The sequence below is a fragment of the Callorhinus ursinus genome, unplaced genomic scaffold, assembly GCF_003265705.2.
Source record: "Callorhinus ursinus isolate GAN/ISIS: 27379988/994484 unplaced genomic scaffold, GSC_fseal_2.0 scaffold76, whole genome shotgun sequence".
In the NCBI taxonomy this organism is placed as follows: domain Eukaryota; kingdom Metazoa; phylum Chordata; class Mammalia; order Carnivora; family Otariidae; genus Callorhinus; species Callorhinus ursinus.
The window spans coordinates 1,178,567-1,195,122 of NW_027397138.1; the positions used below are offsets into that span (position 1 = coordinate 1,178,567).

The 16,556-nt window shown below is 35.8% G+C and overlaps 1 protein-coding gene across 2 annotated transcripts in view; it reads left to right on the plus strand.

Moving 5' to 3' along the window:
• SESN3 (sestrin 3) overlaps positions 1–16,556 on the plus strand; it is a 76,995-nt gene that overhangs the window by 2,373 nt on the left and 58,066 nt on the right. The gene's annotated exons all lie outside the window — the stretch shown is intronic.

A 16,556-nucleotide genomic window follows, 5' to 3' on the forward strand; every position in this document is an offset into this window, starting at 1 on the left:
CCGCCCCGTGTAGGTCCAGAAAAATCAGACGTACAATCAGCTTATTGCTTCCCCAAGTGACTGATAGAAAGTTTACTCCAGAATTGTTTAGCTTACTTGGCTTAATCACTCCGTTAAGGGGGTGGGGGAGGGGAATGAAAAGATGTCGCTTTAGACCGAGAAAAGCTTTTAATCAGACTTCATCAGCCTCCACTGGGTAATATTATAATCAGTTTATTTTCCTTCAAACTGCATTTTTACATTTCATTAAGTGGAAACAGTAGTTGAGGTGCTTCTGTTTGTCCAGTACAAATGAATTAAAATTGCTGAGCTGTGCAAATGCATCGGGACTGGAAGACTAAGATGAATACGGCACCGTTTTTAGTCAATTTCTCTAACTACAGTGCAATTGGGATTGTTATTTATATATTAAAAATAGAAAGAAAGCATGTAAGTCAGCAAGCTCAAATATTTGCGCTCTTTGTCCAAAAACTGTTTTTCTTCCTCTGTGGGTCAGGCCAAGTGCCAATCAAAGTTGTTTTTCAAGCCTCTTTTCCCTGCAGTAGGGCTGCTGCTTTTTTCCCCCCACTATTTTATTTGAGAGCATGAAGAAAGCAAAGGGATTGCAGATTTGAAGTTAATCGAACAGTTAAATGTGCCTTAAATTGTGTTTAGTGGATATGTTTCTCTTGAAACAGATTTTTATTAAATGTGCATGTTGAGTATGTGCAGTTATTTTTTTCCATAAACTCTGGGATCAAATTACAGTTGATACTTGCTCAGTTCATTGTAGGGCAGCTTGTGAGAAATGTAATGGATCAGAAGTGCAGATCAGCTTAGTTGAATGTTAACTCTTTCACTTCAGGGTCAGATGTCACCCGAACCTAGCTTTTAAAAAAAATTATTATTATTATTTCCTGACTTCAAAAGTGGTAAGTTATGTCTTTAACATGAAAAAATTGTTGCTTGAGACACATCTGATTAAACTCAAGCCTGGTTAAAATAACAGCTAGTTGTTTGTTGTTGTTTTTTTAATTGAATAAGGAACAAAAGAACTATATTGACTTTGACTTTTTTTTTTGATGGCTCTGGCAATTTGGTAGGCTAATAAGATGTTTGGAGGTGATACTAGGCTTCAAAATCTAGTTTTTCTTTTAAGAGAACCCTGGCTATGGATCCATCACTGTTTGCTGGCATTCTTTATATATTTCTCTTAGCTTTTAAGAAACTATTTCTATTTACCTAGAAAGAACATCTTCTTTTCTAGTCATTCTTAAAAGAAAGAGGTATATGGAAAATGGAAGTTCACCATTTTCATATTTTGTAATTGCTATATACCTCTGCTAATATTCCAGTTTTTAGTAACTCCAAGGTATTTAATATTGATTCATGCAGTAGCATGAAATAACTTTAGATGGAAATGGGCTTGTTTGAGCCAGTTATGACATGACTTGGCAACATTTGTAGCTTTTAAAGAGTGCTATTCTTAAGTGCTTTTAAAAGATACCAAGTGTTTAGCATTTTAAATTCATCATTCTAAAAATAGCATGTAAGAGTTTATTTCTAATAAAAATGATTTTCTTTTTGATAGAAAGTATATAACTTTAAAATTCATCTGTAACTCAAAATGTGATTCTTTGGATTTATCTTGTGTTTTCCACTTAATAAAGTGTTCAGTAATAACCAAGTGAGTCATAGCAATTTGAATTTTAGTTCAGTTCATAATGAAGAATGAAACTCATGCACACCCAGTGTGAATTACTCTTTGCTGTTACAGTCCTCATTAATGATGGGGAAAGAGTCACCTTTTATGTGGCATGAAGCCTTTTGCTTTAAGTAGCTTAATTTGTTGCAATGTGTTAAATTTGGGGGGGGGGAATCTTCAAAAGGAACTGGATTCACCTTCAAATGAAATAACTCGGTTTAACCCAATGTCTGAAAATTGAGTTATATATTGTATGAGAGTCACATTCATTATTAGAAGTGCCTTTACAATTTTGATTCAGTGTCTTTTAAAATAGAAGGACTTCTTAAAATATTGAATATACCTAATTTGGTATCCTAGGTTAGTAAAAAGAATATATTTCCCATACAGGGAAACAAATGAATGAACAAAAACTATCCTCACATCTATAACTCCTACTAAGTCTGACTTGTTCTGTTATCAATGAAATAATTCAATAAAGTTTTTAATAAAAGAGGAAATGCTTCCACTTACTTTGGAAAAGTTAATGAGTTTTGAAGTAAAATGCATGTTACTTGAAGAAATTCCCATGACAACTAGATAAATTTCAAAGTGGAGTACCAAACTGCATTAAGAAAGGTAGGTAACTATTAGTCCACTTATCTTCTGATGAATGAAAAGGGGCATATTGCAATATTCTTTGAGTATGGAGCAGCCAGCACTACTGAAGTGAATAAAACTGCACTGTAAGTTAGAATATTTAACATTTAAAAATTCTTAATGTGTTTAGGTAGTTCTAGTAGTAATAGATCTTTGTTGGTATTTTATTTTTCCACTTTGTTTATATAATCACTTATTTTGGCAACTTTTTGGTGGGTTTTTAAGTGAAAAGACTGCAAAAATAAAATAGGAAATATTAAATCGAACCATATGAACCTCACTTTTATAATTAAAATTGTCAATTAAGAGCTATTTTATAAGGTTCAACCAATAGGATGTAATTGCCTTGACTGATTTCCATAGCGATAACTCTTAATTAGGTTTCTTATATGTATTTTTTTGATTGTCAAAACCAGTTTTTTACTTATTTTATCTTAAGTGAACTAGGCAGAGATCAAGCAATGAATTTATGATGGTAAACAATTATACAAAGGTTTTCAAACTGCTTTTTAGGGAGCCCTAAGATGCTTCAGTGTTAAATGCATGAGTTGGATTACATTTTTAAGTACAGTTAAAATTATTAAGTTATAACAAAAGCACAGCTACTTAAAGTTTTTATCAAATTTTAACAAATTATTTTAAAAGTTATCTTTTGTTACAAGATTATTCTTGTGCAGGCTGCGAATTAAAACTTGTTTTGCTACCTTTGTCCATGTATTTGAACTTTTTTGTTAATATGATATTGATAAGAAAGATGGTCATTGATTATGAAGGTTTTGGCCTTCAAAAAAAAAATCCCACACGTATGTACTCATGTTATATTTCTACTGTTATATTATTACTTGTTAACAAACTTATTGTTAACAGTAGTTGTTACTTTATAGCTAAAACACATTAAAATCATTGTTTTGTATTTTTATATGTTGCATAGTTCGGGTCCGATTAAAATTTCATTTGTAAAATTGATTCTGTTGCTTCTCCCACCTTCCCACGACCAAATAAGTAAACTGCCAAAACATAACTGCTAATGTAGTGATGCTGGAAGCCACTAGATGTAATCATGGTCTCTGATAGGCCTTTTAATTTGGTAGGTCTCGGGTAGGTCTTTTAATTTGAGGCAAATTAGTTAATTTCCTTGAAGCATAGTTTTCTCTGTAAAATGTAGATAATTTCTGTTTGACTTAGAGGTTGCTGCATAGCTCAGGAGAGGTAATGTGTGTTAAAGTGCTTTGTAAACCATAAAGTATAACTTATAAATATAAGAAAAACATGAGCCTATTTATTTTCCCAGGTTACTGTAGTTCTTTGTGAGTTGTAGCAATATATTTCAGTACATACTGAGTAATTTGATTGGTCTTCACTTTTCTGTCCTTTTTAGTTATTGTCTGTAAATGAGAGGTAAAGATAACTATGCTTTGGTTAGAATGATCGACATACTGATTTTTGATTTGCATGTTTCTGTTTATACCTACTCCTCCCCCTCTTATGGGGTAATCCAGTGCATTGCTTTCATTTTTCCCAAAAATTAAATAAAATGAAATTGCCTTTTCAACACTTCAGCAGATGAGGGAAATTAGTATTTAGTTTGAAAAGTCTAAGAGTCAAAGATGACTGTATTTAATAGAAGTTGGGGAAATCTAGGGCAAAGCAAAAAATTAATACTGCTAATTTAGGAGAAGAGTTATGGGAGTAAAGGTGTCTTAATCCTTTCTCCCCACCTCTGTCCCTTTCTTCCCTTTTGAAAATATTGGGTTATAACTTAAGTTTGTCTAGACTTTCACAATTTTTAGAGTGCTTTCACGTTATCTGATTTGGTTCTCACAGAAAATTTAAGTGCCATGACCTCCATCATACAACTAGTAAAAAGTCCATTTAATTCTTAGGACTGCCTCTATAGTAAAACTATATTCTTATGGTCCCCTGAAGTATTGAAGCTGCCAGGGAAAATATCCTCATTTCCAGCTTCAGCAACTATGAACGGCTGTGGGTCCGCAAAACTCTCCATCTGACCGTTCTTTCTCTTACTGGCAATGAATGTTGTCAGTGGTCCTTCAATTTTCAGGATTGCTTGTCTCATTTTTGAGCAAGTGTTTATCAAAATCCTACGTAGGTAAAAGATCCATTAAAAGTGCAAACTGGGCAAATAGATTTTAATATAGTAGGGTATAGAAAGTTCAGTTTCCTGATAGCGTTTCAGATTCCACATTATAAGGAACCATTAGGAAGCTCTGCTTGTGGAGTTTTGGTGTGCTATCAAAGAAGAATATTCACAATTAACTCTTTCATTTCCCAACTTACGTGTGTGAGGCCAGATTTTCCTCAAATACTTCAATCAAAACATTGCAACAGATTGAATACAGAATCAGATATGAAATTCAGTTGTCTTCTATTAAACAGACACTAAAGATATTTGCAAAACGTAAATGTCACTCTGCTCACTTTTTGTTTTGGAAAAGTTATTTTCATAAAAGTATGTGCCTTGTGTTAACATGTAATGGATTTATTATTTTAAGTGAATTAACATTTAACATTTTATCAGTTTTAATTTCTAATACAGTAAATATTGACAGGTATAACCCATACACAAACAAAAGCTCTTCGGGTTCCTCCATAATTTTTAAGGGTGGGAAGGAGTTCCAGAACCAGAACATTTAAGACCTTTTGAGCCAGAGTTCATATAAATGTATGGTACATGTAAATGTAATTCTCAGGAGTCTATGGGGAAAACAAAAGGCAAGCACCACCTCACAGAAAATGTAGATAAGACCAAACCAGTCACCTCTATTCTGTATGAGGATCACTTGCAGATGCTGTCTAGCACCTTTTCAGTGACATCCTAGAAGCTTCTCTACTATCACATTAAGAGTTAGACTAACTAGAAATGATCTTTACTTTTTGTGAGCATCCCCTTACCTGGTAGAAACCAAGGAGGGGGAAAAACACATCTTTCTGGCTCTGAGGGAATATTCTCCTAAGTACTATGCAATGAAGAATGGTCAGATCCAAAGATTATGTCTGTTGTGCTCAAATTGGTTGGTTCTTGGCTGAAAAGGAAAGGCTCTGAGTAGCCAGATTAGCCTTTTTTCTTGAAAGCGGAGACGCGGGAGAAGCAACAGAAGAAGAAGAGACAAGAAAGAATCAGAAGTTATCACTGTAGACTGCTGATAACAGGCATTGTTAGAATAAAGAAAACACCACTGTTGACGGGGAGATAGGACAGCTCTGAATGTCCTATGAATGAAGGAGTCCCTAAATACCGCAATCTTCAAAGACAGAGGGCATTTTCTATTTTGTGTGTAGGGGGTGCGGTTACTCTGTCCACACAAACTACGACAGACAACTACCTGCAGTTCAATGTGGTCTTGAAGGCATGGCCATAAGGATCTGTTTGTTTGAATAGATCTGGTGAGACCTATAAATGACTACCAGTATCTAGACTATCCCTAGGATACCACTGTGGTGGGGGGGCAAGGATGGGGGAGGGGGTGGGTTTCACCATATACAGTAAATACATGGCAAAGCCAAAATGATTAGTGATGATTAGTGATGTGTCTACAACAGTTACCTTAAACTTCTAAGTAGATGCAGTATAAACTATTCAAAAATCTATATCCTATACCATCTAAATCTACAGTTAACATGTAGAATTCCTATTTGTCTTTCAAAAATCTTCAAAACTTGTGATATCTCAAGTGTTTCCTAATCTTTAAACCATTTTCCTTCTCCCTATCTCCTCAGGACTGCTGTTCTGCCCAAATATACTGCATTTATCACACTTAGCACATTAAATTATAATTAACAATTATTTGCATATATTTTTCCCCTACTAGGTTTCCTCTTATTTGGGATCTGGTTAATAGAAAGTTTATTTTTAGCAAAATTAGAATTCTGATTTAAAAATCTATTGCTCTTATAAATATTGGCAGTATACTTATATCGGATACAATATAATCTGATAAAATGAAAACTTCTCTCATTTTCCAAAATAGGTTTGATATTTGATATGTCTGTTCTTTACAGTCATATTTTGTATATATAAGGAACACTTTGAGAAGTTCAGTGACAAAGATGACTACCATCTTTTTGGCCATGGGCATGTTTCAGTGAAATATGCTCCGTTTTGGAGGGAGTTCTGATAGGGAGCAAGAATGTCATTTCACTAAGAGGGTCAGGACACTGGCCTTAGCTAGCTGTTGGTCCTTCTCAGAAATGTAAAATGGCCATTGCTTTGATAGGACATATGCTCTACCTCCTGGAAGGTGCTAGTGTTCTGTAAGGGATGGTAGTTTTGGAGTACTAAAGACGTACCTTCAAACTTCCAAGATTCTCCGTAGGCCCCCTCCTAAGGTTCTTTTCACATATTCTGGCTAAGCCTTTCTCTCTTCCACTTCCCCCAAGTCCTTTATTTTGGAAATCTCCCAAGCCAGCTGCAATCCCCTTGGCCAGCAGGCACTCCCTTGGTAACTGAACCAGAGAACCGTTCCCGGGCCCAGACTGCCCCTTAGTTAGCCTTTACTTTTTAAGATCCACCCAGAAGTGAGTCACTTTTTGGTCCATGGGCCAGGATATTGACTGCCCCCTGAGGGACACATGAATATCACGGGATATTTAATGGTGGGTTGGAATACCTTGCATTTTGTTGCTGAACGCTTCCACTAAGGAGTAATAGAATACCTTACGTTTCATGAAGAATGTGTTGAACATATCATATATGAATAAGTACGACCAAGTGTAAAAATGGCTGATTTAGGGCCATATTATTTCTTGCACCAGAGATTTCTTAAAAGTATAAAATATACATTTGAGTGAGACTTACTTTTTCTACTAATAAACAACTACTTGTAATGGAGGTACATGTTCTCATTTCTAGGTACATATTTTTACATCTCTATTGCAAAGGTGAAACTAGTCGCTGGAAGAAATGAAATCTCTCTTTCCAGTTATAGATATAGGCTGAATATTGAGAAGGCTGAAATTAACCTCATGGCTACCTAAAGCTGGATTTTGTGGAAGATGATTGTAATTATCTGAGATTGTAACTCTTAGTTTTGAAGTGCATTTTATAATACCAGTAACGATACTAGCTTCTTGTGAATACCGCCTATGTGCCATAGACTGCTAAATATTTAAGCCCAGCATATGTATCACATTTAATCATCACAATGAAACTCTAAAGAATTACTACATTTGGGCGCCTGGGTGGCTCAGTTGGTTAAGCGACTGCCTTCGGCTCAGGTCATGATCCTGGAGTCCCGGGATCGAGTCCCGCATCGGGCTCCCTGATCAGCAGGGAGTCTGCTTCTCCCTCTGACCCTCTTCCCTCTCGTGCTCTCTATCTCTCATTCTCTCTCTCTCTCAAATAAATAAATTAAATCTTTAAAAAAAAAGAATTATTACATTTTGTGGATGAAGAGATTAGGGTTCAGAGAGCTTTAGTTACTTGTTTAAGGTCATAGTACCAATAGGTGGCAGACTCAGGATTTGAAACTGGGTCTAACTCCAAAGCCTGGCTCTTTATACAGATATAAACACTGAATTTCCTTACATTCCATGTTTTCTTCATGGAACAACTTTTACAAAATATGAAATTAATGAAACAATAGGACTTGATTACTCAAGAGATTAATAAGAGGGATTTCAAATTCAGATATTTTCTACTTTATTTTTGTATTAGAAATGCAAATTTCTTTAAAAGATTAAATCAATTGAAAACCAAATTGAGGTTCTCATTGACAGTTTTGACCTATCTAGTTAGCCCTTTTATCTACGTCTGTTGTTATATGATCATGGTTCCTAATCCCAGGATATATTTTTCCTAATTTTCCAGCAAACTTTGACTTATTTCTTTTGCCAATCAGTCATTTATTAGTTCAGTAATGTTGATTCGTTCAATACTGCTGACATATCTTGACAGAAGACATTGTCTCGAAACATTGAGTTCAAGTGTTTTGTCTCTTGAATAGGACCTCTAAGAAATGTTCTCAATTTTTAGTAATATTTTACAGTAAAAAAAGATTTATGAAGATAAAATATAACATGAATGCTCATTTCCACCATTCATCTTGGCTTTCTGTGGTAAGGCAAAAATTATGCTAAAAGGAAGCCCAGATCCTGGGATGGTGTCCAGCCACTGGCCTCCCCCTACCTACATTTTGTATGTGACATCTACAGAAGACTTAACAGAGGAGTTACTGGTGTCACAAAGGGTTTATGTTGAGGAGAGGAGTTTGAGGGAAGATGTGGTTCTGCTCTTTGTAAATTAGGGCTCTTGAGAGTCTTTCCATAGAAACACAGTAAGATATCTAGTTGAGTACTATTAATATTACAGTTATATTCAATAGGCATTTACTGATTAACTTGGAGAGCCCCTGGGTGTCTCAATCAGTTGAGTGTCCGACTCTTGATCTCAACCCAGGTTTTGATCTCAAGGTTGTGACTTCAAGCCCCATGTTGGGCTCTATGCTGGGCATGGGGCTACTTAAAAAAAATAAAATAAAAAAAAAAATAACTTGGAAACCTAACCAGTAGGTATAACAACATTGTCTCCAGGGGAATTTACATCCTGAAATCTACGTAACTGCTTCACTGGAGGGCTTTCCTAACTTGCATACTTGACACTAAAAAGGGTAAATAATTTTGACAAAAAATATTTTGTAATATGTTCACTCTGAGACTATGTTTGGTTATTGTCTCTAATAGGAAAATTCCGTGACTGCAGTTCTATCCAGTATTCAAATAAACAGTGGAAATGAAGAACGGGTTAAAAATTGGGTGATAGTGAGGTGTTGGGATAACCAAGGGTCCAGCATCATCAAGCTGGCTTATCCTTGTGTGCTTTGTAGTTACTGAGGCTCTGGCCCAGCATGGTGCATTTTAAGCTGGGTGGGATATTTTTTACTTTTCATTTTGTCTTTAAGGTAATATAAATGAAAAAAAGCAATTTTAATTCCTCAGTTTCCTTTTTATATGAAATTAGGGATTTAACTTGTGTATCTTAATTTTTTTGGTATAAATTAATAAAGGAAAACACACCCAGCAAATTTACTCCACCAAAAAGGGCTTAAAACAAAAATCACCTAAGCTAAAGGTACCTCAGCACTAAGCCCCAAGTAATATTCGAATTCTTTTATATTAACCTTTTTGTCTAATATATTTGCTGAAATTGGTGAATTCTCAGATGGGGTGCAGAATATCTATTTGTGTTGTAGTTTTATTTTTTTAATAGAGTATGGCCTGTATAGTTAATAATCTTGTAAGCTCTTGTTTTGTATCGGGTAGCTATTAAGATAACCACAAGGTCTAGGTTTTAATATTCTTTAGGCAAAGTGCATTGTTGAATAGCCAAGACTAGCATGAACTCGTAAGTGTTCTTTTATGCAAGAGACCTACTTAGTATTTAGTGCCCTTAAAAATGGGGGGGAAATGCATGTTTAGGCAAATAAGAATGCAGAAACAATGCCCTTTTTTGGTAAAAATATATACGTTGCCATCTTGTGCTTATTCTATATCCGAATATTACTGCTCCTTCATGGCCTTCATACTCTTAAACAGGCAAGAAATGTAGAGGCTGTTAACATTTATAAACTACTCACGTACTATACGAATATCTGTCATTCTTTTATATATTCTTTCAGCAGACCTCAAATGCTCCTACCTGTTGGGTAGTCAAAACACAGGCACTGAGGACGTCAGGGTTCTTGGCCTAAGCCGGGTGATGAGTTACAGCCTACATCTGGATCTCATAAAGAGAACTTCAAGATTATGCCACTCATTTGACAAATGGTATAGAATAGTGTTTGGCAATTTTTTTCTGCAAAGGGCTAGATAGTGAATAATTTAGGTTTGCAAGCCTAAAGTGAGGCCTAAGTAGTTATCAGTGTGACAACCACTCAACTCTGTCCTTGGATGGCGAAACCAGCGGTAAGACACCTCACATAGAATAAGCATAAAATGGCAATGTATATATTTTTTATCAGAAAAGAGAATTGTTTTTACATTCTTACTTCCCTAAACATATATTTTCCCTCATTTTTAAGGGCACCAAATACTAAGTAGGTCTCTTGCATAAAAGAACACTTAGGAATAGATGTGGCTTTGTTCTGATAAAACTTGGTTTATGGACACTGTAGTTCTAATTGTATATTATTTTCACATGTCATGAATATGCTTTTGGGTTTTTTTTCAATTATTTAAAAATATAAAACCCGGGCAGTAAAAAAGGAGACAGCAGGCTGGATGTAGCCAGCAGTCTAGTTAGCTGACCTCCTGGTAGAGAGGACAGTGTAAGGAATTTGGCATCAGAGGCCTAGGTTAGGTGATCTTTCTGAATTATGCCTGCTCGGTAATAACATACAGATAACATAGTATAGGTTTTTTTTTAAGTAAAAAACCATTGCTATATCATTCTAACTGAACTTTCATTGGTGTAAAAAAATTAATCCAAAGCCAACTATTAATAAACACCACATTTGTAAAAACACCTAATTAGAATGACCTGTCTAGGGACATCTGGGTGGCTCAGTTGGTTAAACGTCTGCCTTCGGCTCAGGTCATGATCCCAGGGTCCTGGGATCGAGCCCCACATCAGGCTCCTTGCTCAGCGGGGAGTCTGCTTCTCCCTCTGCCTGCTGCTCCCCCTGCTTGTGCTCTCTCTCTCTCTCTCTCTCTGTCTGACAAATAAATAAATAATCTAAAAATTTCAAAAAAAATAGAATGACCTATTTAGGACTGGATAGATAACATAATTTGGATATATTCAAAGTAAAACTTTTAAAAACATGTTGATACTAAATATCCTTGAAAGCACATTTGTCAGGCCATTAAGCACTTATGAACACAGTGTGCTTTTTTACTTCTTTTGAAGTAACACCTTATCACACCTTTTTTGATTTTTAATAGAAGAACCATTATATATTACACAGCCTTACATTTTAATTACAGTTACATTTTGAGAGTTCTGCAAAACCTGACTTATGTGAATGGTTTGGATTGATAGGCCATAGTGCAAAACTAGATACTTAAGCTTCTGAATGTGTTCTGTGTGCTGGTCAGAGTCCCCATGTTAGGATTTCAGAGCTCTTGTCATTTATATTGTCTTTGAGTTCTTGAGTGAGGAGAATATAGGATAGGTCTGTAGACATTTCTTATGACTACAAATAGGCCATGCAACACGTGTAGTGCTTTCTCTGTAGTGAATTTTAAAGTGTTGAACTCATTGTCTTATTCCACTAACGTCCTAATTCCCTAACTACTTTCCTCCACCGACATTAACGTAGTGGCCCTCAAGAACTGTGTCATACTGTAAGTGAAACAAACACGTACTCCAGAGCTGACAAGGGTGGTACCCGAAGGCAGAAGTATCTGAGTCTTGGTAGGGCAGTGTATGTGAGGGGAAGGTAATTCAGGGGAAACCAACCCCTCTGGTGAGCAGAAGCGATGGCTGTCAATAATTCAAAAATGGAAAATCATTAATTATTCAGGATACTTTTTAAGACGAAGAGCTTTAAAAATTGCACACCAAGTATTTAGTCAGTGAATATAAGATGGCACATTTACCAGGGTTGCACCTTTGTAAAAGTATCAGTATATGATGTCTTCCATGGTTGAGATCTAATGATGTCCGGAGCAATGACACAGCCAGTACAAAGTGCAAGATTCAGACCCTATTCAGTCAATCGGAATTTTCACTGAAGTGAAGATTAACAAATGGCTACGCATTTTATTTTATTTATTTATTTTAAAGATTTTATTTATTTATTTGATAGAGACAAAGCGAGAGAAGGAGCATAAGCAGGGGGAGTGGGAGAGGGAGAAGCAGTCTTCCCACGGAGCAGGGAGCCTGATGTGGGGCTCGATCCCAGGACCCTGGGATCATGACCTGAGCCGAAGGCAGCCGCTTAACGACTGAGCCACCCAGGCGCCCCACGGCTACGCATTTTAATATTGTGTGCTTCATACTAGATCTGGTAGGGAGTTCTTTTGACCAACTCTTGTTATGATTGCATATTGTTATGATTAAATGTGGGAGAATTAAACGTACATAACCCAAGTATTGATATGGATGATTATGCTTATCTTGTTCTCTTTTATATTATGAAGTAATCACTAATTGGATGCTCTTGGTTTTGTTTTGGTTTTTAAGTGTAATTGGTATACATTATATTAGTTTCAGGTGTACAGCATAATGATTAGACATTTATATACATTGCAAAATGATCACCACAATAAATCTAGTTACCACCTGTCACCATACAAAGTTATGACATTTTTTTCCTTGTGATGAGCACGTTTAAGATTTACTTTCTTAGCAACTTGCGATTTTGCTGTATCATTGACTGTAGTCACCATGCTGTATATTACACCCCCACTACTTACTTATTCTGTAGCTGGATATTTGTGCCTCTTGGTCCCCTTCACCAATTTTGCCCACCCCTCGACCTTCTTCTCTGTATCTCCCCTGTCCACCAATCTATTCTCTGTATCTATGAGCTTGCATTTTGTGTGGTGTGTTTGTTTATTTTTTTAGATTTCCACAGGTAACTGAAACCATACGGTATTTCTCTTTCTCTGACTTATTTCACATAGTATAATACCCTCAAGGTCTATCCTTGTTGCAAATGACAAATTTTCAGTCCTTTTCATGGTTGAGTGGTATTCCATTGTGTGTATATATACACCACATCTTTTTTGTCCATTCGTCCATTGATGGGCATTTAGGTCATGTCCTTGTCCTGGCTATTATAAATAATGCTGCAGTGAACATAGAGGTGCATATATCTTTTTAGATTAGTCTTGTTCTCTTATGATAAATATCCAGAATTGGAATTGCTGGATCATATGATAGTTCTACTTTTAATTTTTTGAGGCGCCTCCATTCTGTCATCTCTAGTAGCTGTATCAATTTACATTCCCGCCAGCAATATACCAAAGGGAACCCTTTTCTTCACATCCTCACCAATACTTGTTATTTCTTGACCTTTTGATGATAGCTATTCTGACAGGTGTGAGGTGCTATCTCATTGCGGTTCTGATTTGCATTTTCCTGATAATGAGTGATGTTGAGTATCTTTTCATGTGCCTATTGGCCATCTAGATGTCTTTGGGGAAGAAGTCTATTTAGATCCTCTGCTCATTTTTAAGATTGATTGTTTGGGGGTTTTTGTTATTGTAACAGTTCTTTATATACTTTCAATATTAACCCCTTCTCAGATAGATGATTTGCAAACATTTTCTCCCATTCTGTATGTTGCCTTTTTATTTTGGTTTCCTTTGCTGTGCAGAAGCTTTTTAGTTTGATGTAGTCCCACTTGTTTATTTTTGCTCTTGTTGCCTTTGCCTTTGGAGTCAGATTAAAAAAAAAGAAGAAAATACTACCAAGAATGATGCCAGGGAGCTTGCTGCCATTGTTTTCTTCTAGGAGTTACATGGCTTCTGGTTTTACATTCAAGTATTTAATCCATTTTGAGTCAGTTTTTGTGTGTGTGCTAGGATAGTGGTCCAATTTCATTCTTTTGTATGTGGCTGTCCAGTTTTCCCAGCACCAATTACTGAAGAGATTGTCCTTCCCCATTGTATGTTCTTGCCTCCTTTGTCATAAATTAATTGACCACATATGCTTGGGTTTATTTCTGGGCTCTCTATTCTGTTCCATTGATCTATATATCTGTTTTTATGCCAATACTATGCTATTTCGATTACTGTAGCTTTGTAATATATGAAATCAGGGAGTGTGATCTTTGCTCTTTTCCTCAAAATGGCTTTGGCTGTTCAGGATCTTTTGTGGTTCCACATAAATTTTAGGATTGATGCACTTGGTTGTTTTTTTTTTTAATTTTTTTTAAGACTTTATTTGTCAGAGAGAGAGGAGAGAGAGAGAGCAAGCACAAGCAGGGGGGGCTGCAGTCAGAGGGAGAGGGAGAAGCAGGCTTCCCGCCGAGCAGGGAGCCCGATGCGGGACTTGATCCCAGGACCCTGGGATCACAACCTGAACCGAAGGCAGAGGCTTAACCGACTGAGCCACCCAGGCGTCCCAGTGCACTTGGTTTTAAAAAACAAATCCTATGATGTAAAAGCAGCTAGTCATGGAAAATACTTTACTTTCAATTGATGGTAAGCTTTTAAAAGTAAGTACATCTATGTGTTTTTCTTTTGTTTCCTTTCCTAATGGTCTTTATTAAAACTATTGCAGAGAACATGTTTGTCACAGTGGCAAATGGAAAGAATTGCTAAGTACCTTGGTGATAACTCCATTTAACTTCAGATATTTATAGAAACAGTTGATTTTTTTTTTAAAACCTGAGTAAGAAACTCACTCAGAATCCTACTGTCAATGTGCTACCAGGTGTTACATCTTTTGTATTAGAATGCCACTAAAGTTTGAACCCATCATGACTATGCATTTAACAGTTTTAGCTTTTAATAAACCACAATGTTACCATTTATGAAAGGTACTTTGATGTCATGAGAACTAAGTAATTTGTCCACTGGTACTTCTAACTTGCCCATCACTTTGCCAGTAACAGGTATGCATTTCATGCCCATAAAATAGTAGAGGAGTATATTGTTATTACAAAAGGCTGTTTCCTTTTATTCTATCTTTATAGTCATTTTAATGCATTTTAGTATTTATGGATAATTATTTGACAGAGTTATAGAGCACTTGAAAACTAAAATGCAATATGCTGTCAGTTGTAGATCAATCAATTCAAGATAAAGGATTTCTAAAATGAAAGTGTAAGTCGGCAGGAAAGCTAGATTGGACTCCTAGAAACTTGATACATACCTTTTCTGGCACATACATAAATGCATAATTGGTTTACAGTTATTTCTAAGAAAAATTTACATTCAATTACTAAGTTTCTCTGCACAAGTTTATAGTAGATAGTTGCTTTTCAAGGCCAGTTGAATCCACCAGAGACACAGCCATTTTCTGTTGGTCAAGGGTTTGTTTTCCTGAATGTCATTGTAACCCCAGCAGCTGCCTAACCACTGGATAGCAAGTTTTAGGAATTTAACTTGGTTTTGATTGAATTAATATCCTTTCCAGATTGCTAGGATTGACTGTCCTCCCCCACCCCACCCCTGAGATTAAAGTTATTGTTTTATTTTCCTTTGGGGAAAGATCGAAGTGATATATTAACGGAATAACAATTCTGTAAGTTAATAAGCTTGTTTAATGTCTAGGACAATGGTTCTTGAAGTGTGGTCCTGGAACCAGGAACATCAGCATCACCTGGGAGTTTGTTAGAAATGCACTATTTGGGGCCCTGACCCAGCTCTGCTGAATCAGAAATTTTGGAGGTGAGGCCCGCCCATCTGTATTTCAACAACCCCTCCAGGTGTTCCTGATGCACTCTTAAGGATTGAGAACCACTGGTCTACAGTTATTAAGCAAATACTTCTATGAATCAAAATTGTGTGTGTCCATTTTATTTCCAGTATGCATTATCAACTGTTGGAGAAATATGGTAAAAAGAGGAAATTGTTTCAAATTAAGTCAATATGAAATCCCTACTCTTCATAGATAATAAAGGTAGTATCAGCTCCAGAATCAGAAAGATTTCTCTGCCTGTTTAAAAAAATATATAGATTTGAGACCATCTGGTACGACATGCTCTCACCTTAAGAAATATAATGTCTTATTTTATTGTTGCTGGATTCTGAACTTTAGCTTAAGGGAGAAAAGAGTTGGGTTTTAGAAGCTATTTTATGACTGAAATCGAACGAAAATATCTTTTGGAATTGCTTGTTTACATAAAAATAGTGTTTTAGCACCAACATTGATAAACTTTGATGGGTCTCACCATCTTAAATTATTTTTATTTCACAGAAGATTGATGTTTTAAGCTTTCATGGAAAAGATTATCTTGGACATTTTTATTTTCCTAAACAGAAGATGTGATAATATTTGTCCTAAAGACAGGTTTAGGATTGAAAGATTGTGTTTTTGTTTGTTTGTTTTGTTTTGTTTCGAGTCTCAGACAAATTTAAACATACATGTCAATTATGGATATTCCTTTTTTCCTGTAAACTAGTAGCTTACTCTTCAGTTACAAATGGGATGTCAGAAAGCCAAATCAGGAAGTCTGAAAATTAACACAAAGGAAACTTAAGGAATGTCTGTTATATGTGGGCTTTCTATAAATCCAAAGGATAAAAGATTGCTCTTTGAAAGGAAAGATTGTTTCAGCTAGTTGCAGTTCCCTCTAGGATAGTAAATAGAAATAATTTTATT